The 23,020-nt window shown below is 42.7% G+C and overlaps 1 protein-coding gene across 1 annotated transcript in view; it reads right to left on the reverse strand.

The window, feature by feature from the left end:
- LOC126249646 (GTP-binding protein Di-Ras2) overlaps positions 1-23,020 on the reverse strand; it is an 872,182-nt gene that overhangs the window by 378,416 nt on the left and 470,746 nt on the right. Inside the window, exon 3 of the mRNA XM_049951325.1 lies at positions 5,083-5,116. The gene's annotated coding sequence lies outside the window, so the exon portion shown is untranslated. The remainder of the gene's footprint in view (positions 1-5,082; positions 5,117-23,020) is intronic.

Here is a 23,020-nt window from a genome sequence, read left to right on the forward strand (position 1 = left end):
TTTGTTCACGAATGCACATGACGCCAGTTTGCGACATTAAATTCTCTGTCATCTTTCGGCACCCACGCTGAATCAATATTTTTCTCCTGAGCTGTCAGGTCACCTTCCCCTATGGAAAAAAAATACACTGATTTCTACTCAGTGGTATCGATAGCAGTAGTCATCGTCTCACTTACTATTCCATCATTCCAAACGTTATTATGATATGGTCTTATTTAATGCAAATCTTACGCAAACTTTTGAGTTGATAGCAGATGCTCCCATCAGTATGCTGCTTACTGCAAATGCAGATTTATTAAGAACTTTACTACTTCTAGCCGATCGCCCCAACGTTAGCCCTCCTTCTTCCATAATAGCAACAGCAATACCTTTTCCATTATTACCACTGTTGCTACCGCATCTCACCTCATCGGAAAAATCAGCACACCAACTTACCGCAAAGGCTGGATTCGCTTCCTCCGATGTAAGAACGAAAGTACCCACAATTATTAATTAAAATGCATCAGCCCTACTGTTCCATATCTTCAACAGCAGTAATACGAGGGCGTGCTGAAAAGTAATCCCGGAGATTTTTATGAGAAAATTCTTAAAGCTTTTTAAATAAAGCGAAAGTTACTAACATCCTATACTTTTAGTCTTCAGGTCTACATATTTGCAGATGTCTGCTGCTAGAGGGCTCCGAGCTGTAGCGTGTTAGGTGGCGGTGTGTAACGTAACTATGTCGATGTGAGAGAAACAGCGAGGTGTAATCGAATTTCGGATCCGAAGTGTTCGTCCACGCATAGAGAACCCTCTCTTTTAGCATGACAATGGTAGACCAAACACGAGCGTTGGAACATCTGGAACAATCCGACTCCTTCGGTTCACTATCATCGATGATCATCCGTAGTCCCGATTTGGCCCCATCTGAGTTTCATCTTCTTCCAAAACTTAAAGAATACATTCGAGGGCTTCAGTTTCATAGTGATGAAGCTGTGCAAACATAGAAGAGTTTGTAATTCCGTCAACAAAGTCAAACAATCTACAGTAACGGGATTAAAAGCTTGTCTCTCGTTGGGAGAAATGTGTTCGTTGCCAGGGTGACTATGTTGAGAAATAAATATGTAGACACGGAAAATAAAGATGCATAATGTTAATAACGTTTGCTTTATATAAAAAGTTTCGAGAGTTTTCACATAATATTTCGGAGGCATTACTTTTCGGCACGTCCTTGTAATAATTATTAGTAAGATGAGTGGTATGACACTTCCCGAAACGTCGCGAGACATCAACGCTACCACCCGGCTGGAGACCCGAGAAACCTTCATCAATTGTTAGTAATATTTTTTTATTAGGTTGACCATCACCATCGCAATTGTTCAGATTGATATTACCTGGCCTATAACGGGAATTCTGTGCCTTTTTCTCGTCCATTTTGCAACTGAACAGGCCTATAATTGTCTCACCAACCTCAATCGTTCATACGCCTCACCGCCCCTGTTTATTAGATCGGACTGGCTTGAAACTTAATGCATTTTACAGCTTCTCGATGAAATTCAGAATTACGTCTGTCGAATTTGTGGGATTTTGCACCAAGTCCCAATCACGATATTTTGTCAGTCGTCCTTTAAGTCACAAGATTTGGTAAAAGTCATCCGCAACTGAGAGGCATGATATACTCATGTTCAGAAAAAAGCACAACACCTTGATCGAAAAGGGAAGTACATTTATGTTCACAGGACTTGTACATTAGTATGTTCTGTGGAAATAATTAGCATTCCAGTCACCTCGGTTCAGCATGTGTCCTGTTGCCTAGTAGGCACTGGGTCCGCCATGGTTCCTGATAACTTGTTCCATGCGTGATGGCATCGATACGTATAAGGCGCGAATGGCGTCCTGTAGTATTGCCATCCATACTCCCTTCACCTGGTTCTAAGGTTCATCTGTGGTAATCGGCATTGGTTCACAGCGTTAAAGCCGTCGTTTCACCATATCCCACACTTTTTCGATTGGCGACACGTCTGGTGGCCTGGAGGGCCAGGGAAGAAGCCCGACATCCTGTGACACCAAGAAGACACGTGTTCGTGCGGCAACACGTGGTCGTGCATAGGCTTGCTGAAAAATGGCGTCTGGGGTTTTGCGCAGAAAGGGTATGGCTATGTGTCGCCGGATGTCATTCACGTTGGACACACTCGTCACAGGTCTTGGACACGCACCAACTGTGATTTGTGGTTGTACTCAGTACTCACACCGTAAGACCTCGAGTTGACCCTGTATGTCTCGTGGGAATCCAGTCACTGTGATGCCGCTCCACCTGCCTGCGGCGAACCAAAATGCGGCCATCATTTTCAAACAAATGGAACACTATCTGATGCCATTAGTGTCTACAGTGACGTCGTTCCATACACCATTGCTATCTAGGACATTTCTGCACATTCGTCAAACATAGGCGGAGAAGTGGTTGATAAGCACGTTACCCATGCTGTAACAAACGGCGACGGACTATCACGCCCGATAGTGCACGATGTATTATACTATTCCACTGTTACGCCAGAGCCGAGGAGGACGCAGATCTGTCCCGCAATGCCATTCGGATGTCGTGTCGACCTTCTCGGGGTGTGGTCTGGGTGATGCGACCTGACCCATCTCGTCGTGTTCTATGGCCTTCCGTGAACCATTCTGTACACACCCACTGCACTGCCGAAACACTTGGTCCTACACGAGCAGCAGTTTCCCTGACGGATGCACCACATTCTCTCATGCCAATACAGCGCTCCCTCTTTCAAACTCACTGATTTGACGGTACGTTTCACGCATACGTCTGCGAGGTATCCTGAACGTCTGCTCAAGTCACACTAATCCGTTACCTTCGGTTTATAGCAACAACGAGAGCCGTAGGCACACTTTACCGGTGGATGGTGTTGCGCCGCGATACCTATGTTGACATTGAACCCGCGACCGACATGGTTCAAATGCTTATCATTTCTCCAGAACATACTAATGTACACGTCCTGTGAATATGAACGTCCTATCTTGTCGTTCAGAATGTTGTTTTTTATGTATATGAGTGTAATTAATTTAGAGAGATGTTGAGAGATAATACACATTGCTTTAGTTCGATTTACAAAAGTAAGGTGAAGTGTAAATAATACAAATTCAGCGTAAGAGAAAGTATAGGAAGACAAAACCTGCCAAGAGTATATGTGAAGCAAAGTCTCTCAACATCAGTCTCTGCTAAGAAAGAGAGGAGAAGCAGTGACTTGGAGAATATGTAAACAAAAGGCAGAAACCCTAATGACCACAGACGATGTTTTATAAGTAAAAGCGACACGCGTCTGGTATAAAATTCTCTTCAATTAAATTGCAGATAGCTTAAGACGGAGAAACCAATAATTGATTTAACAGCTACTGCTGTATATGCTCATGCAAACAAACGTACTGTAATCATTTACTTGTCTGAACATGCACATCACGTCTACCAATTTCCGTCCCGTTCAGGTAATTCCTTGGTGGGGCGTCTTTCTTCTGTCGTAGAGTGTATAACTTTATGTGTTAGGCAATCTTTTCTGGAGATATCTGTCTGGAATATATCCTCGTACAGAAGTAAAACGCGGACGATAATTAGTTCAGACAAGCTGTTGTTGTAGAAGAATGCTTAAGATTAGATGAGTAGATAGCGTAACTTATGAGGAGGTACTGAAACGAACTAGTGAAAATAGAAATGTCTTGCACAAGTGGAATAAAAGAAGGAATATGTTGATAGGACACATGAGGGACCAAGGACTTGTTAGTTTTCTTTTGGAGAGAATGTTGGCGTAAAAATTGTAGTGGGAGACCAAGGCATAAATACAGTTGCCAGGTTCAAATCGAAATATGTCGCAGTAGTTATTCTGAGATGAAGAGCTTATACAGAATCGAGCAGTTACAGTGGACATAAACATTAACCAGACGGGGATTCCCCGCCAGTTTAGCTGTAATCTCTTGTATATGGTTTCTTCCATACAATGTGATTTTCGAGGAGTCTTTCACTGTCGCATGTTACACCATCATGTACCGGGAGTAAGCTTTCGACGCTGCGAATCTCCAGAGTCAGGGTCCACACAAACACGCTTGTCTCTCTGCCATGTAATTTGTGGCGTGCTGAGGACTCATCTGGGACGGTGAATATCTTACCTAATGGTTCACAGATATATGGATTTTTTATCAGTGTTGTGGTTTTTCTCGTCCGCCACAGACATAGCAACTTATCTGCAGCACTCTGATCCAGTTACCCGCAGTAACTGAACAAGTTAAACGACTGCAATCGTCTCCCCTGCATTTGCTCTCGAAGCATCACTATCACTCGGATGGAAATGCTCTCAGTAGACAACCATACCGATCCAGAAGATCAGTACCTACAGGTCTCCGTTGACAGAGTTTCACACGTGTCTTATCTTCTTGATCAAGTTGCATTGATATACGCTAAAATCCAGTGTTTTACTCATATGGTGCACAAATATTTCTCTTTAGGACATAGATATGACTACGTAAGTAATGTTCAGTACCGTATTACCACATCAGACTAGACGACAAAAATGGTTCAAATGGCTCTGAGCACTATGGGACTCAACTGCTGAGGTCATTAGTCCCCTAGAACTTAGAACTAGTTAAACCTAACTAACCTAAGGACATCACAAACATCCATGCCCGAGGCAGGATTCGAACCTGCGACCGTAGCGGTCTCGCGGTTCCAGACTGCAGCGCCTTTAACCGCACGGCCACTTCGGCCGGCACTAGACGACAGCAACACTGTTTTTACTCCATGGTTACTATATCTGATTCAGATGTTAAATTTCTAGAATTTTAAGTAATCATAAATAGATATTTAAAGTACATCTAGAATGTGACTCTCCTAATAACTTGATGTCACTTATTAAGTCAGTCGTTACACAACGTACCACAGTTTCCATTCATGCGAATATTACTTCCTTGGAAATACAGGACTTTGAAGATCATTCAAAACCAGATGTCAAAAATAATTTTTGTAGTTTCTGAATAGATTCCACGCTTAAAATGGATCATGGCTTCAGAAGAAACATTAAAGCTATCGTCTGTGGTACTCACAAAAATTGTCTCTTCTACGCAGATGTGGATGGATCTGAAACAAAGGAACAGAAAAAAATAAGATACCGTATCTTTTGTTTCACTGCATTTGTCAACGTAGAAAGTCTTTATGACTTCTGATTTAAATCTTATGAATTAATAGAAACAGTTTCAACGTTGTGAATCACTTCACTAACATTTTTCATAAAAAAACATTCTTGTTACTACTAAAAATTGATTTTGTTACCTTTTTGGCATACGACATTGGTGAAGTTATAATCAGATACTCATCAAAGTATTTGACCAGAATTTCTGTTTAGATTACAACCAGAGCAACAAAATCGAGTTCTCTGGTGGGTAAACTTTTAGTAGTACGTTAATGGAAATAAAACAGGTTTCATACAATCTTGATATGAAAACCATCCAAAACTTGGCGATGAAAGCCGCACTAGTCTCCTAGTATTATGATAATGAAGAATTCTGCAAACATGGAGCATAATTTAAGTGGCGGAAATCATGTCATTCGCTTCAATGACCACCATATTTTGGATGAAACGAACACTTACTACACTCATTTATTTGCAGAGGTAAGCTATAACCATGTTAAGAAGTCAGCCGATAGCAAGAAGATTCATCAATTTAAGGTTGTGGGTACCACTACTACGGGAAACCTCAAATGCAGCAAATAATCGAAATACGAACACAACAAATGTTGACAGTGAAAGCAGTGCATCAGTTCCAAATCTGTCCGCAGAGATAGCGTACTTGTTAATGGTTGATTGTCCTTTCACAAAGTAGCCATTAGTGCTGAAAAATCTGCAGGCGGTCTAAGGTATTCCATATACATCAGTGTTAAGTAAATGGAAACTTTTTTTGTAGATAACAATTCATTCTAAGACAGCGAAAACCCAAAGAATTTGACTTGTTCAGTTTATTGAACCATTACATTCTTCACAACACGCAACCTGAATGATTCAGAACTCAGATGATGTACAGAACGCGATATTTCAGTAAATGATTAAGATACAGAAATGTGGTCCCCACGTTGGTCCAGCAGACCCTTGGTCGGTGTCCAAAAATACCATTACGGCAGTTTCGTTTAGTAAAGAGTTTTCTAAAAACATGTACACGTGAAAGCAACGTTAGCAATTTCTGTTCAAAAAATGTTCAAATGTGTGTGAAATCTTATGGGAAATAACTGCTAAGGCCATCAGTCCCTAAGCTTGCACACTACTTGACCTAAATTATCCTAAGGACAAACACACACACCCATGCCCGAAGGAGGACTTGAACCTCCACCGGGACCAGCCGCACAGTCCATGACTGCAGCGCCTGAGACCGCTCGGCTAATCCCACGCGGCGCAATTTCTGTCAGCGAGTGAGTTAGAAGATGGCAGAATCATCCTTCTCTGAGACATATATTTGTCGTATTGGAACACACCAGTTTTTCCGTACATTCTGCTACGCTAGAGATGTGAATGTTGAAATAGTAGAAACCAGTTCGAAGGGAGTAAAGCCCATTCGATATCGGACACATTGTTGTTCTGGTGCTGGAGCATACAACACGTGTTGACCCGTTTACACAGAAATTTTGGCATATTCCATGGGCTGGACGGGTGGTTGGAGGGCCACTGAGCGGTCTTCAGTTTTCGACAAACCAGAGGCCTCAGATTGTGGGTACATGAATTCTGTTCCTGCTGTACGGAATTAATAAAATATAGTACTTTAGAACATACTCGCAAGAATCTGTCGTACATGTGGAAGACCATATATACTACTTCAGCACCCCAATTATACGAGGGTTGTAAATTTAATAGTGGCAACTATTTATTTACAGCTCGTACAAAATAGATACGTGTTTCAAAGTTTTACTAACCTTCAGAGTAGCCACCAGCATTGTGTATAACCTGTTGCCAGCGATGTGGAAGTCGTAGGATACTCTTAGCAGTGCCAGTTGTGTTGACAGTTCGAGGATACTCTTAGCAGTGCCAGTTGTGTTGACAGTTCGAGCGGCTCGGTCTATTACCCGACGAATTTGTAGCAGTTCTGAAGCGAATGCCGTGAAGTGTTTCCTTCACTTTAGAAATCGAGTTGAACTTACCAGAGCTTAAGTCAGGGGAGTGCAGTAAGTGGTATAGCACTTAGCAGCCCCACCGGTCAGAAACATCAGTAACGCCTTGCACTGTACGTGCTTGAGCATTGTCGTGCAAAATGATGGTCAAGTCCTGCAGAAAGTGTCATCACTTCCGTATCTATGCTATTCATTTTGGGAACAAAATCTACGACCAGCTCAGAGACAGAAGTGATGACACTTTCTGTAGGACCTGACCATCATTTTGCTGGACAATGTTCAAGCACGTACAGTGCAAGCTGTTGCTGATGTTTTTGACTGATGGGCCTGCTAAGTGCTATACCACCTTCTGCACTCCCCTGACTTAAGCTCTGGTAAGTTCAACTCGATTTCTAAAGTGAAGGAAACACTTCACGGCATTCGCTTCAGAACTGCTACAAATTCGTCGGGTAATAGACCGAGCCGCTCAACGAATTGTCAACACAACTGGCACTGCTAAGAGTATCCTATGACTTCCATATCGCTGGCAACGGGTTATACACAATGCTGGTGACTAGTTTGAAGGTCAGTAAAACTTTGAAACACGTATCTATTTTGTACGAGCTGTAAATAAATAGTTGCCACTATTAAAGTTACAACCCTCGTACAAGATGAAGCAGTTAAAAGTAGCCCGCCTCCCCTTTGAATGCGAATGTAGTATTTCGACTTCTGAAATAGAGTAAACAGCTACAACAGTGGACAGTTTTATGCAATAATCGATTGTCAGAATTCTTCTGTCAGCATTTCAAGTTATGTTATCAGCGAAGTTAGACATTTCTGTTTGCCGGCCGGAGTGGCCGAGCGTTTCTAGCCGCTACAGTCTCGAACCGCGCGACCGCTACGGTCGCAGGTTCGAATCCTGCCTCGGGCATGGATGTGTGTGATGTCCTTAGGTTAGTTAGGTTTAACTAGTTCTAAGTTCTAGGGGACTGAAGACCTCAGAAGTCAAGTCCCATAGTGCTCAGAGCCATTTTTGAACATTTCTGTTTGTGATTACACAGTGACTTTCTCGATAGATGAAAGAATTTAAATTGTGGAAGCATATGTGAAAACAGGTTCGATTAAGGGAACTCAAGAAAATTTCGGGGTCAAGTATACGGACAGAGGACTGCCAGAAAAGAGAGCAATACAGAGTCTGTGTACAAATTGGCACCCTACGGATGCAAAATGTAAAACGACAAAAAATTTCTTCATTTCGCATACCAGAAGTTATTGCGATATTCGCCGAAGAATTATTCAGAGCACAAAGAAGGATACACCCGAACTGGCCCAAAAGGCGCAAGTAAGTAAGAGGAGTTGCCAACGGATATTGAAAACTATTAATTTGAAGCCATATTGCGTGACTGTTGTGCAGCAATTATGGGCAGATGATAGTCAGAAACGTGCAGATTACTGCACGTGGCTGTTGAATAGCACCAACGATAGTTTGTTAGATGTTCCAGGGGATCATTTTCAGCGTCTTCTATAAATGTATTATTCGCTGTCTTTTTCATTGTAAATTAATGGTAAGTCCATCTCAGCCCTTCGTTTCTGTAATTTCATTGCATTTCCTTTATACTTACACGGGCTACTTCTATCTGCGCCAACCTGTAGCACACACACCAAGTGGGATGGATTGGGGTGACACTGTATACAAAACAAAGGCTCCTCTGCCATGTACTGAGTGGATTATGAGCACCACTTGCTACATCGCGGAAGTGTTTCTGGCGAATCACAGGTATCGCCTGTGATCTACAACGCTTGCTACTGCTCTCACTTAGGCAAACGTATGGCTATTTACATCTGTGTGAGTTTCCGTACGGAATGTTGCTTTGAACGGTGTATTATTCCCAAATAAACACGTAGCGTCCTTCATGAAAGGCACTTTGTTTAAACGATTCATGTAGTGAAAACTTTATTACCCTTTTGAGCTAGAGGAAGCTTACATTTTTTAGTTGTTAACAACGCAATTACGCGTAGAAAATCTAAATTAGAAAAACTAATTAAACTAATGCACTTTGAAACGAACTAGTTATACGTTTTAGCGTGGTACTCTTGAGATTTTCTAGCACACACAGTTCACAGTTGCCATGAGGAAAATTTGCTCCACACACTCTGAATTTGTAAGTTGATCAGAATATATAACAACCGCAGTAAATAAGCACTTTCTCGGAGCACGTAAGTTCGCTCGAATCCTGGACTCCCAGTCACCGTTCTCAAATATACTGAGATTTTTGTAACACGTAATCCAAAATCAGATTCACTCTCGAAACAAAATCAGTCACACAACAGAATAGGTGTTATATTCCGATATAAAAAGTCCTAACCTGGCAGCAGTGTTCACACTCTCAGCATTCCTGGATAATAACGTAGTAAAATAAGTGCACTATCCGAAAGGAAATACGGTAAACCACTAAGGAGTCATAGTTTACATGGAGATGTAATTTCATTAGTTAGCAAGTAACCAGTTTCCGCTTAAAACTCACCAGAGTCTTCTCCCACTTCCAGACCGCACAGCTCCCTCCCAGTCTAGAGATTTCGAGGCTATAATAAATACTTCCCTCTTACAACCGCCGCGACAGGGCTAGTACTACGCAAAACGATCAATACACGCGAATACGTCTTTCAATAAATCGCGACTGCCGAGTTTCCCGGTTTTTTTTAAAGAGTTTTAAGACTGAAACTGCTTGTGGTCACAATCATTTTTCGCCAGGAATATATCAACCAACGCAATTATTTCGTATCAAAGGCTGCACGAGTTGCGTGAAAATATATGTTATAAAAACAATGTGAACTCGTTTTCTTGACTGCAAGTTTCGATAGGAGCGATTCTACACTAGACTTACACCTTCAACATAGAACCTGAAATCAATAAGAAATAAAACGATTGTGTAAGTATTCCTCGGTAATGTTTTTGAAGTACATTATAATCGCTTTTATTACTTCATCAGTTATTCAGTTGAGATCACGGCTGAGCTGATGGGACTGACCCCTTAATAAATTATTTAATACCTTCCTTTGAAGAGTTTGAACGCGAACACGTATCATCTTCCCATCGCAAAATAATATTTAAAAATTATAATACGCCAATTGTATTAATGGAAATTTTTATAGAGGTCAGATAGGATCGTTGACAAGGGCACTTTTGGTCATGTTCATTGGCACATTTCATCACAGACGGTAGAGTTAGCAGCTCTGCGTCCCGTCCCTCTCAGGCCATTTATTACCGACCGGCCGCCGTGCTATCCTCTTCCAATGAACTCCGTTAGAACGCCATATGGTGCAGCATGGGGTCAGCACACCGTTTTGCCTACCGTTGTCAGCTTCCCCGACTTAAGACTCGCTACTTCTCACTCAATTAGGCATCACGAAGCCTCGTTCCACCTCGTTCCAGTTTTTCTACAAAGGAAGTATCCCTGGTAGTACCGTGAGTTAAATCCAGATAAACCGCTGAGCAGTCACACATTCTTATCACTTAGCTACGTAGCGGGACGACGGTGCGCTTAGTGCGTTTTTGTCGAGCGTCCCAGCGTTTTTCACGCACCATGCCTGGCGTGTCAGACGGCGGAAGCTGTGTGCATTGCTGTAGCCCAGGCGATCTGCTTCAGTCATCTAATACCAATTACTTTGTTTCAAAAATGGTTCAAATGGCTCTGAGCACTATGGGACTTAACATCTGTGGTCATCAGTCCCCTAGAACTTAGAACTACTTAAACCTAACTAACCTAAGGACATCACACACATCCATGCCCGAGGCAGGATTCGAACCTGCGACCGGAGCGGTCACGCGGTTCCAGACTGAAGCGCCTTTAACCGCACGGCCACACCGGCCGGCAACTTTGTTTCTCATCTCCCATGCTAACAACCAAAATCCAGAGCGACCTTCCAGCTTATGTTGAAGTTGTTCTCACATCAGGCAAACCAGCAAATCTTGTTGCAGGAGGAGTATCTACGAGGGCGCACTGAAAAGTGATACCTACGGATTTCCGATGTGAAAAATCTTATAGCTTTTTAAACAAAACCACGTTATTAGCACTGTACATATTTATGCTTCACGTCTACTTGTTTGCAGCCCTCTACCACGAGAGAGCGCCGAATTTTAGTGTGTAACGTAACTGTGTCGGTGCGTGAAAGACAGCGTGCTGTAATCGAGTTACGAATTCGAAGAGTTAGTCCACACATAGAGCCCCCTCCCTTTCAGCGTGACAATGCCAGACCAAACACGAGCGCCGGAAAATATGGAACAATCCGACACCTTAGGTTCACTGTCATGGATAATCATCCATATAGTCCCGAATTGGTCCTATCTAACTTTTATCTATTTTCAAAACTTAAAGAACACTTTCGAGGACTGTACTTTGACAGTGATGAAGCGGTGCAAGTAGAGGTGAAGCTGTGGCTCTGTCAACAAAGTCAGACATTCTGCAGTGACGGTATCAACAAACTGGTCTCTCGATGGGAGAAATGTCTTCGTTGACAGGATGACTATGTTGAGAAATAAATATGTATACATGAAGAACAAAGTCGAATTATTTTCTAAAAAATGTCATTTGTCTTCAGTAACATTCTTTATTTCCATGCCAAAAAGACAATCATATGCCAAAAGCGTTCGCTTCAAAAGAATTTCAGAGTAAAGTTTAGTTTTCCAATACCTCTCCCAGAATCTGCAAACTCTCTCTCTCGTTCGGCTGTAATGTTAAAAATGCTTAGATCAGAACCCTGGCTTGTTCTCTATGCTCTATTGTTGACCTTGCCGACCAAAAAGGTATGGATTGCTTCTACAGATACAGTAGCGCTCAGGGAGGCTAGCCTATGGCCACTTTAATGTCAGGCGAAATGTATTCTTTCCTTGTCTCCTGCTTCCACTTGTAGAGATTTATCACAGGCCTGTCATAAAATCGGTGAATACTTTATGGTGCCCTTTCAATAGGAAAAAGAACAGGGTGCCGGATTTTGACTTCCATAAATGGTGTTAACAGGAAAGTAAATCGAGAAATCAGAAAAGTGAAAATTATTTACACTGATATAGAAAAAGAAATTATATGAATGCTTGGTGTCTGCTCTTTCGGACATGTCATGAAGAACAGACACCACGCGGAAGGTGGAGGGGAGAGAAAGGAAAGAAAAGGGAAGAAACTAGTGATATCAGCTCCATCGGGACTTTATGCGGTATCAGCGGTGACGAGTGAAAATATGTGCCAGACCGGGCCTCGAACTCGGGATCACCCGCTTAATAGCGTTAACCATTGCGCCACCTGGACACAGTGGTGGCGCTGGATGGAGTGTGAGTCGGCCGAGGAGCGTCGCGAAACAGTCCGCGCATTTGCGATCAGCACTGTGTCCGGGTGGTGCAGTGATTAACGCAACTGCCTAGTAAGCGGAAGATCCAGGTTTCGAGCCATTGTCTGGCACACATTTTCACTCATCGTGGCTGATTACGCATAAAGTCGCGATGCAGTTCATATCTTTCTGTTCCTTCCTTTTCTCCCTCCTGCATCTTCAATTTACACCACAGACAGAAATACATATAAGAAGAGGCGAGCTACTCTAATTCCATATATGTGCAATTACAAATATTCCACAGAAGAATCACATCACTCAGAGTATTAATTCCTTCTGAAATTATTATCATGTTAACTGCTTGCTAAATGGTGAATATGTATTTAAAGTTTCTTAGTTTAATACTTACTCAGTCTATCAATTTCAGCGATAACCACACTGAAAATTTCGTCGAAGACAAGGTAATTTAGTCGTAAAAATTAAGCACTAAACCCTAAAACTTACGATCACACAGCTACTGTCATAATTACTGCTGTACTGCAGAGTCTCAAATACGAGGGACGTGCAATATGTAATGCAACACTTTTTTTCTATGTAGACTGAAGGAGGATCACTGCTGTCAGCAGCAGCGGGACATTAAACAGAATCAGCGGCGACGAGCGAAAACGTGAACGGGACCGGGATTCGAACCCAGGTTTCCTGCTTCCTAGACAGGTGCGGTAACCACTGCGCCATCCGACATACAGCGTTATCGCACCTGCACGGATTATCTCGGCTCACCACACTCCCGATCCACACTCCCACAGAGTGGCACCTATCGGCAGTCCCTGTCCATTATACACCAGTTCACTAATCGGAGAGTCCCACAGGAGATCGGACATATTTATGCATCCCCACTGAAGAAGGTGGATCCATTGCCCAGCTAGGCTTATCAAATATGTGAATGCGTGTGTCTGTTCTTTCGGACATGTCTGAAAGAACAGACTCCACGCATTCATATCACATTGTTTTCTGAAAGCAGGTTGATTTTGTTCAGGATTCCAATATACCATACTATTTCCCTCTGTTTTTACTATAAAACACTATTTTCAAAAATAATCTTCGTTCAGGGGACGGCCTACCAGGAGACCCTGTATGCCCGCACGGTACCACTTTACAGGTCGGCCGGCCGGGGTGGCCGTGCGGTTCTAGGCACTTCAGTCCGGAACCGCGTGACTGCTACGGTCGCAGGTTCGAATCCTGCCTCGGGTATGGATGTGTGTGATGTCCTTAGGTTAGTTAGGTTTAAGTAGTTCTAAGTTATAGGGGACTGATGACCTCAGATGTTAAGTCCCATTGTGCTCAGAGCGATTTGAACCATTTCCCTTTAACAAAGACTGCGTTCTGTAGAGAATCATATTGAAATTTGTTGATAACTTTGGCTGACAAATCTTGTTTCACAATTAGCTAATCATCAATCTCGGCTATCCACGGCTTAGCACAACCAATTGGGTGGCTAAATCTGATCGTACACTTTCGAAGTTCTTCCATGTTCACTCTGTGCTTAGCAGGCACTTATTGATAGTTGCTGCCATCGGGCGACTTGGCCTCGGTACTCTACTGCGGTTTGTTTGATTCGCCCGACCACCGCTGTGCGGCTAGGACGTAAACACGGCACGTGCTCGCGCAGCGACAGCCGCAGGCAGACTGTGGGAGGTGGGTATGTAGCATGAATGTCCGCTCCAATTACTCAGCGAAAGCAGTTCCTCAGAAGTGCAATCTACATGGATGCAGTCGCTAGGGGACTGATGACCTCAGATGTTGAGTCCCATAGTGCTCAGAGCCATTTGAACCATTTTTTTTTTTTTTTTACAGGTCGACATCGGAGCCAGCGTCTTGCTGAATCAATAACTTCCCAATCAGCCACGTACTGCTGTCGGCGGAGTGCATCCTTCATTGGGCCAAACAGATGGAAGTCGGAAGATGTGACATAGAGTGGATGAGGAATAACAGTTCAATGAAGTTCTGTGAACTCCTCTCGTGTGCGCAGCCTTATGTAAGGCCTTGTGTAGTCAAGGGGAAGGAGAAGTTCGTTTGAATTTTTGTGGCAACGAATGACGGAGTCCGGACGTTCCAAGAATGCAGGTGTCGCAGCTGCGTGCGGCAGGCCGGCACGCGGGAAATTGGGTAGGTTTGCGCGACTTTGTTGCGATGATGGCAGACGCCTCAATCACCGACTCACCAGCTTTTGTTCACTGCCAGGTCTCCGTAGACATTCTGAAAGCGCTTGTGAATATCTACGATTCTCTGGTTTTCCGCCAAAAGAAACTCAATGACAGCTCTCTGCTTGGAACGCACCTCCATTATTACAGACACCATTTTGAAGGCTACGTAATGGCGCCGCCACCAATGGGAACTTCATGAAACTATAGCGGCTGAAATTTTCTCTTGTTGCATCACTTATTGAACGTCTCTCGTACGTAAGTGGCACGAAGAATTCGTCTCTGCTATGAAATTAATAAAGATATGTCAAGTTGTCAGAGTATAACAGACTTAACAATGGCCGTATGATAACACTGAACCTACATCTACACCTAAACTCAGTGAGCTACCTGATGACCGCTGTCACATCTCCCTTTACCGTTCCAGTCGCGAATGCTCCACTGGAAGATCGACTGCTGTTAAGCCTCTGTATGATCTTGGACCTCTCAAATTTTACCTTCATGGTATCGCGAGATATATTTATGTGAATGCAATATATTAGTTGACTTTGTTATGCACGTATAATGTCGTAATTTCAGCAGCAAACACACCGTGACGCAGAAAGTCTCCCCTGCTGTGCCCTCCACTGGAGTTGGCTTACCATCTCAGGGACATTTTTGCGCTGACTAAATGAACCTGTTACGAAACCCGCTGCTATTCCTTAGATCTTCTATGTTTCGTCTGTCAGCCCCATCTTGTGCTTGTCCAATACTTATGAGCACTATTGGTATTGGTCGAACGAGACTTTTTTAAGCTGCCTTCTTTGGAGATAGTCTACACTTCCTGAGGGTTCATCCAGTGCCTTACTTGGGATTAGTTTTACGTAGTTGTTCAACTTTCAATGGCTCCGTTCACATACTCATAGACACTTAATGAATGTGACGGTATGCAGTGCTTCTTCTGCATTCGTGTGATGGCACAATAATGGGTCTCTCTGCCTACTTGCAATTCTGTAGCCACATTACACCAGGTAGAACTGACACACAGCCATTGAGTTACACAACGGTTTCTGCTTGAGTTCGGAAGTGGGCGCCGATTTATCCTTTGCGAATGTATGTTGAGTGGTCACCATGATATTTCCCTAGAATTACAAAAATGATTCAAATGGCTCTGAGCACTATGGGACTTAACTTCTGAGGTCGTCAGTCCCCTAGAACTTAGAAATACACAAACCTAACTAACCCAAGGACATCACACACATCCATCTCCGAGGCAGGATTCGAACCTGCGACCGTAGCGGTCGCGCGGTTCCAGATTATAGCGCCTAGAACCGCTCGGCCACTCCGGCCGGCCTAGAATTACAGGGCTGGTATCAAATGCCACTTGTGGGAGGACTGTAGAGCCTACTGCTGGCTGTCTAAGTAGATATATGATTCAACTGTGTTGGGATCATTGTTGGTAACGATTTCCAGCTCCACATGGCAACGCTAAACCTACATCTACGTCTATACTCTTAAAGCCACCTAATTATCTGGTCCCCTCTCCCAGTCCCACATACCTGGCAAGTATGGATAGTATGCTCAACGTTGCGCCAGATACAGCTTGACAGGTGTTGCCACTCTTGAACAGTTGGTGCTTGAGATGGGGGCGCCATTTCGATTTGGTGTTTGGACAAAAGGTTGCTGGTGAAACGGTCCAGATGAAACGTCCCCTTAGAAAAATTTATGAATTATTGTACTTAAACTGACACACAATATTTTTAGCGCAACGCAATATGACTTTCAATAATCCCTACAAAAGAATGGCCCTGACTAACATTAAACTATACCTTTCACAAATCACTTACCTCACAAAAATCTTCGTTACTCGAACTACTGCAATACAGCGAGCGCCACTACTGCCAGCTAAATAAACGATTCAAACTACTGAAGGCACTAACTACTGATAGGCATAGTTAGCAAATGAGAGATTTTGATAGAGAACAAACAATGTATCTACCTTAATAGTGTTCAAAAGTCATAATATATATATAGCAGTTCATGACATCCATTCTTACAAATATACTGTTTCTGATGGACACACGTCCAGATCATCCGCTCTCAAAACTCCGCCATTTCTCTCCCCACATCCACCACTGCTGGCGGCTCACCTCCAACTGCGCAACGCTACGTGCTGTCAACAGCCAACTGCCCAACACTACAGTAGCATATGCTCCAAGAATGCAAACCAACCACAGCCTTCACACAGCACAGTCAGTGATTTTCATATAGAGCGCTACGTGGCGTTACCAACATAAAACCTAAACAGCCTACTTACACAGATCAGATACTTCTAGTCTGTCAGAGTCCACTCCACAGCATACCCTGCTGAGTCAAGGCACATCCTCTGCTGCCTTGGTACTGTAAGCTGCTGTTGCCATGGTAGTGGCCTCGACAGTGTACGATTATCTGGGGTCTCGGCCTGTCAGATCTGTCTTTCTGGGGATGTGAAGGGTCTTTTTGTGAGAGGCCAACTGTTATTGTTGAGGGCTGCTGGTCGTTCCCACTGGAGCAGAGGCTGTTGATCTCAAAATCGTCATGAAGTTGGGACTGCCTGCTGGGACGCAGACCGTAGTTTGGAGATAAGACGCTGGGATCCTCTGAGATGAGGAAGGGTGATAAGCCGCACCCACCGTCAGGAGGCACCATGGCGCATGTTGTTGTTGTGGGCATTGTGACTGCTATGGCCCTCTGGGAGACTTGGGAGTCGACGGAAACGCCACTGCTGTCTGAGGTGGAAGCTGTATGCACATTTGTCCACCCACTGCTTCCGTGGACCACGCTCATTCTGATGATGACGCTGCTGGCAGTCTGGAGATGTCACGTGATACGTACGCCTGCCTGAGATTATGTCCACCATTGTGGGGAACCTACTCCGATCTACACGGAAGCCTCGTGACCTAATTATCGTTCCAGCTGCGAAGCGTGGATGGAATTGCGAAACATGAGGCCGTTGTGGCTTCAGATAGCAGAGATGACTACTTGGTGGGGGGTAGCTAAAACTTTGGCTTGACATTCCACGAAAATGGAAGTGGACCTACAAAGTAAATCTTTGTGAGAAAGTACAGATTGCAACGTCTTTTTAATCTGAGAACTGTAGGTCACTGCGAACTTTTACGCTTTTCCATTTATCTATAAATTAAAAGGAAATGTTGGTAGGTGGTGACTACCATGTGAAGATAAAAACACATAAGAATAGTGGAGGCAAATGTTGGAAATTTTCCGTAACTATTGCTTTGGATAGGACTTCTATTGCGAAAATGTTAGATGATGCCTTGGCTGTCGATTCCTCTGTTGGCGATTGTAATTTTGTACATACTTCGAACTTCTAAAATGATTCTACCACAATTCACAGAAAGGCCTACAAAATCAGCGAGCAAAAGTTCCCTGATTCAATCGTTTGCGTTCTTGAGGAGAATGCCTTATGAGTAGCTGCTTGCTGCTCTGAGCACTTCAAAATGGTTCAAATGGCTCTGAGCAACTTGGGACTGCTGAGGTCATCAGTCCCCTAGAACTTAGAACTACTTAAACCTAACTACCTTAAGGACATCACACACATCAATGCCCGAGGCAGGATTCGAACCTACGACCGTAGTGGTCGCGCGGTTCCAGACTGTAGCGCCTAGGACCGCTCGGCCACTCAGGCCGGCGCTCTGAGCACTGCTGGCATGCCTTTATAAGGCGTTCGAGCTGTATGTCCCTGACTATAGCCTGCCAATAAATGTTCCGCCATGATATAGTTTTAGTTCTGGATGTACACCTAAATCACTTAACAGTTATGTAGTTACTTTATTCTAGAGCACGGAAAGAATCATCATGCGATAAGTGTTATTCTCTTTTTCTAGGTGTAGAAAACTTAGTGTAACTGATAACTCTGTAGGTAATTTTCGAAGTGCAATGCATTCATTGAAACGCCCTACTTCATCCTTGTGAAACTTGGAGACAGGGCCTCGTGGAACGTGAAACAATACATCAGTTTCAAAGCTACGGTTCTTTGGCTGGTAACGGATTGCGCCTATCTAAGAACTGCAAAACAACGCCTATTTCTATAGTCGCTGAGTCGTTCTAATTGGTAAGGAAGAACTAGGGACAAAAAGTGTAGTTAGCAGTTTGTAGTTCACCCTGTTCAAATACATATTGAGCTTAATTATTGCATATGTAAACCGTAAAGCCTCCACTCCAACTACTCAGCAGTTAACACTGGTGAAGCACAGTGTCTTTGAAATATACGCAGTGGAGTACTTTGTTCCATTTTGGTCTTTTTTGACAGGACTGCACCAAATCCATGTTTGGATGAACCTGTCGCGAGGACCAGTGGTTTCCCGGGGATTGTGACATCTCGTCTACTGCTTTCAAATGTAACCCCATGGAAGGTAGTCCACATTTATTTATTAAACCCTTAGATATTAGTCCGATTATTGAAAGACTTCGCACTCTCTTGGGTTTCAGTTCAATATATCTGTTTGTAAAGCTTTAAACAACTTTTCCAGATTTTCTATATGTTGTTGCTTTTTTTAACCTGTAACAATGACATCCAAATAAATGCAACACATGGAATGTTACTGATTAATTGTTTTAAAGATCTTTGAGAAGTCGACACAGCTCTAGCCATACCGAATGGTAAACGTAGATATTTGTATAATCCAAATGGAAAGTTCTTCACCAAAAACTCTTGAAATTCTTTGTTTAATGGTATCTGTAAGTAAACGTCAAATCTGTCTAACAATCTATATTTATCACGTTAAAACAAAAGAACAAATCTTCCAGGCTTATTATTGGGAAAGGGTCTGTAACACCCTGGGGATTCATTGCTTTATAGTTTCCACATGGTTCAGTGGAGACTACCAAAATCTTACCGTAACAGTCACTATTATAGTCTGCTCATGTAAACTGTCGAACTCCTCTTTAACGCCTTCGCGCAAAACTTGCAGCAATGGGCAGGCCCGTGTGAAAATCAGCGTGGTCGATGGATGCATACAATGTTGTATTTCGTGCAACCTAGCGGAAAGGAGAAATGTCAGCAAAAGAGTCACACAAATTTCCTATTTCGTGATAATGACTCTCTGCAGATAATGTGGTTACTAATTCTTGAATAGAGAATTCAAACGTTTGGATTGCTTCTAGGTATGATCACCATATGACGAAGTCGTTGTGTTATTTGCCCTTAAGGGAGGTGATCCTCAAAACAAATACATATTCCAATTACGTAATGAGACAAAGGCACCTGTACACACTTGTTACGTCATCTTGGACTGACGTATTGGTAATTATATCAACAGCTTTTGTGGAGAAACAATTATTCCATTTCATTGATTTATGATCTCATGTAGGTGCTGACTCTGCTGTTCTTTGTCCATCTCTGTTCACGGAACACTTTTTATTAGACTGTCCTCCACATGGAAAACAAAATACGTCTTTAAAATTACACGGCATGCCTGGATATTTGACACAACACTGGGGGAACGACAGAATGTTGCCACGTTCTTTTGTGAAACAGCTGACGTTCAATTTTTGTTGCTGTTGTTTGCTTGCCACTCGTCACGCATGTCCCGTGACTGGAGCTGCCTCGTCGCATGAGGAAACTTTTTCCAACTCAATTTAGCTGTGTTAGCAGGCCTGTTTACTTGTCCGGCGTGAAGTTATGTGTAACGTAGGCGGTTTCTGTCACCTGGGAAATTTTCTTCCGCCGACTATGAAAATAAGAAATAAAAAAATACGATCTGTTATCAACACGATATCCGATGTATTTTTATTGTGGTGGGGCTGGGGGTATTTTGAAAGACACGACGTATATGAACCCTTTCCAACAACATTGGTCGACCTACGACACTCCACAGCAAGATCAGTGAATGCAGGTGTTCGCACAGGTATAGGATCCCTTCGGCTTTCGTCTGGATGTTTGTCAAGCGCCCATTGGAGGGCATTTTGAATATTTTTGAAAGGTAAATTTAAGCTCTGATCCTAAACATAATTGTAAAATGTACCCAAGGTTGTATGTGCATCCACGAATCTACCCGTCTAACTTCGGATGGTTCTTCCGTAAATAAAAAACTTTCTGTTCCTATGTGTAAGCTAAAATTTACCCCAAAGCATCTGCCTTCATTCATGTTCAATGTCTAGATGCTGCCAAGGTTGTTTCGAGTATGCTGTATACGTTTTGCTGGGAAGCCTTTACACATACTCAATATAGTCCCGATCTTTGCCCATGAGATATCCATTTTTGGAGCCCTGAGGAAAAGCAATTGTGGCCGTCAATCGTTTCGGAAGAAGATGTGTTCTCCTCGGTACAATCATGATTCCGTATGCAACTGCAAACACTTTTCCATGAAGGCGTTGACCTCCATGTCTCACAGTGGAATAAAATTAACAGTTATGGCAACTGCTTTTGAAACATTAAAAAGTTCACTTACTTTTTTCCATGTTTCTCGTTTTCATTTGACTGACCCTTATACTAACAGGTATTCTCTGTATATAACTATGAACTTGTGCTTAACTTTTACATATTACAGCTAACTACAAGAAAAAAATGAAGGGAGAGTTAATTCCATGGGATAAACTAGGACCGCTGTGTCTCTCACAAAATTTAGTTCTTTCAGCACTACACGTTTCCAAACTTATCGATTCAATTTCAAAAACATATCAATCTTAAAGTCATTTATGCGAGCTGTAATTGATTTTTACTCTTTTTAGTTTGAAAATAATATTAATAATGCCAGTTACTTTGCAATTAAGTCTTCTAGGATGATAAAATGTAATCACATTAATGACGTAACACCCGATATTATGAGACGAATAACAATAATTGAAGCTTACATTTGCGAGGTCTCGAATAATTTGGCTCGTGGAATTGACTTGCGGTGTTACAGTATGTGCTCGTAGCCTCTGAAATCTGCTCGCAGACAAAGCTCACAGAAAGCACAGGTATCTCTGAAGAGATGTAATCTGAATTAATGCTCACCTCACGATGAATTTAAAACGAGGCAACAGACCTTGCTGGTGTCGTTTTTTGCCTCTCATCAAGCGACACATTAATGAAATAAATTCTTTTGGAAACTTGCATTAACACCTCAAAAAACTCCTGGTCTCAACTAAAAGCCTTAGAAGGTATGTGGAAAGTTATTTTCAGCACATCTGTTGTATTGTCAGAAGAACTTTGTAATGAGATTTTATATAACCGTCTATTGTTTCTATTTTATATGTTATGCAGTCAGGCAGTAGTAGCCGACCGCAACACTAGCAGCAATAGGGATGTATCCGCTTTTGTGACATTTACGAGTTCCTAACCAGGAGCGAATTTTATAATATCATCTGTGTGCTTTAATAATTCAGTTTCATGAGTTTCTGTGTCTAAATTTAATATCTAATAGCCACAGTTCTCGCGTTTTCGTTTGCGTCGGAAAGTAAACCGATTTTGTGACATATTAAAAGTTCCTAATCAGGGGTGAATTATTTAGTTTCACCTGAGTGCTTCGGTAGTTAGGTTTTTGAATATCTGCATATTATTAAACACACTTCCTGCGTTTTTGACACAATAGAGCTGTGCAGCATGTGTCGATAGTCCGTTTATCTGCATAGTTAAGTTTTCCACGGCCTTTAGTATGGACCGGGACTATGATTGTTGTGTGCGGATGCGAAGCGAGTTGGTGACACTTCGCTCTGATTTTCAGCCGGTGATGTCTTCGGTTACACAGCGTGAGGCTGCAGTGGATGGGCAGTACTGACCTCAATTTGCAGTAGGATTTTGGAACATATAATGTACTCGAACATTATGAATCACCTTGAAGAAAATGACTTTTTGATATACAACCAACACGGATTCAGAAAATATCGTTCTTGTGCAACACAGATAGCTCTTTACTCCCATGAAGTAACGAGTGCTGTCGATTAGGGATCTCAGATCGATTCCATATTCCTAGATTTCCTGAAGGCTTTTGATACCGTTCCTCACAAGCGACTATTAATCAAATTGCGTGCGTATGGAGAATCGTCTCAGTTGTGTGACTGGATTCGTCATTTCCTCTCAGAGAGGTCACAGTTCGTAGTGACAGACGGTAAATCAACGAGTAGAACAGAAGTGATATCTGGCGTTCCGCAAGGTAGTGTCATAGGCCCTCTGCTGTTCCTGATTTAATAAATGATCTAGTTGATAACCTGAGCAGCCCCCTTAGGTTGTTTGCAGATGATGCTGTGTTTTGTCGTCTAGTAAAATCATCAGACGATCAATTCCAATTACAAGATGATCTAGAGAGAATTTCTGTATGGTGCGAAAAGTGGCAATTGGCACTAAACAAATAAATCCGATAAATTTGGGGTATACGATAAATCGCACAAATCTAAGGGCTGTCCATTCGACTAAATACCTAGGAATTAC

This window comes from Schistocerca nitens, chromosome 3, assembly GCF_023898315.1.
Source record: "Schistocerca nitens isolate TAMUIC-IGC-003100 chromosome 3, iqSchNite1.1, whole genome shotgun sequence".
Taxonomy (NCBI): domain Eukaryota; kingdom Metazoa; phylum Arthropoda; class Insecta; order Orthoptera; family Acrididae; genus Schistocerca; species Schistocerca nitens.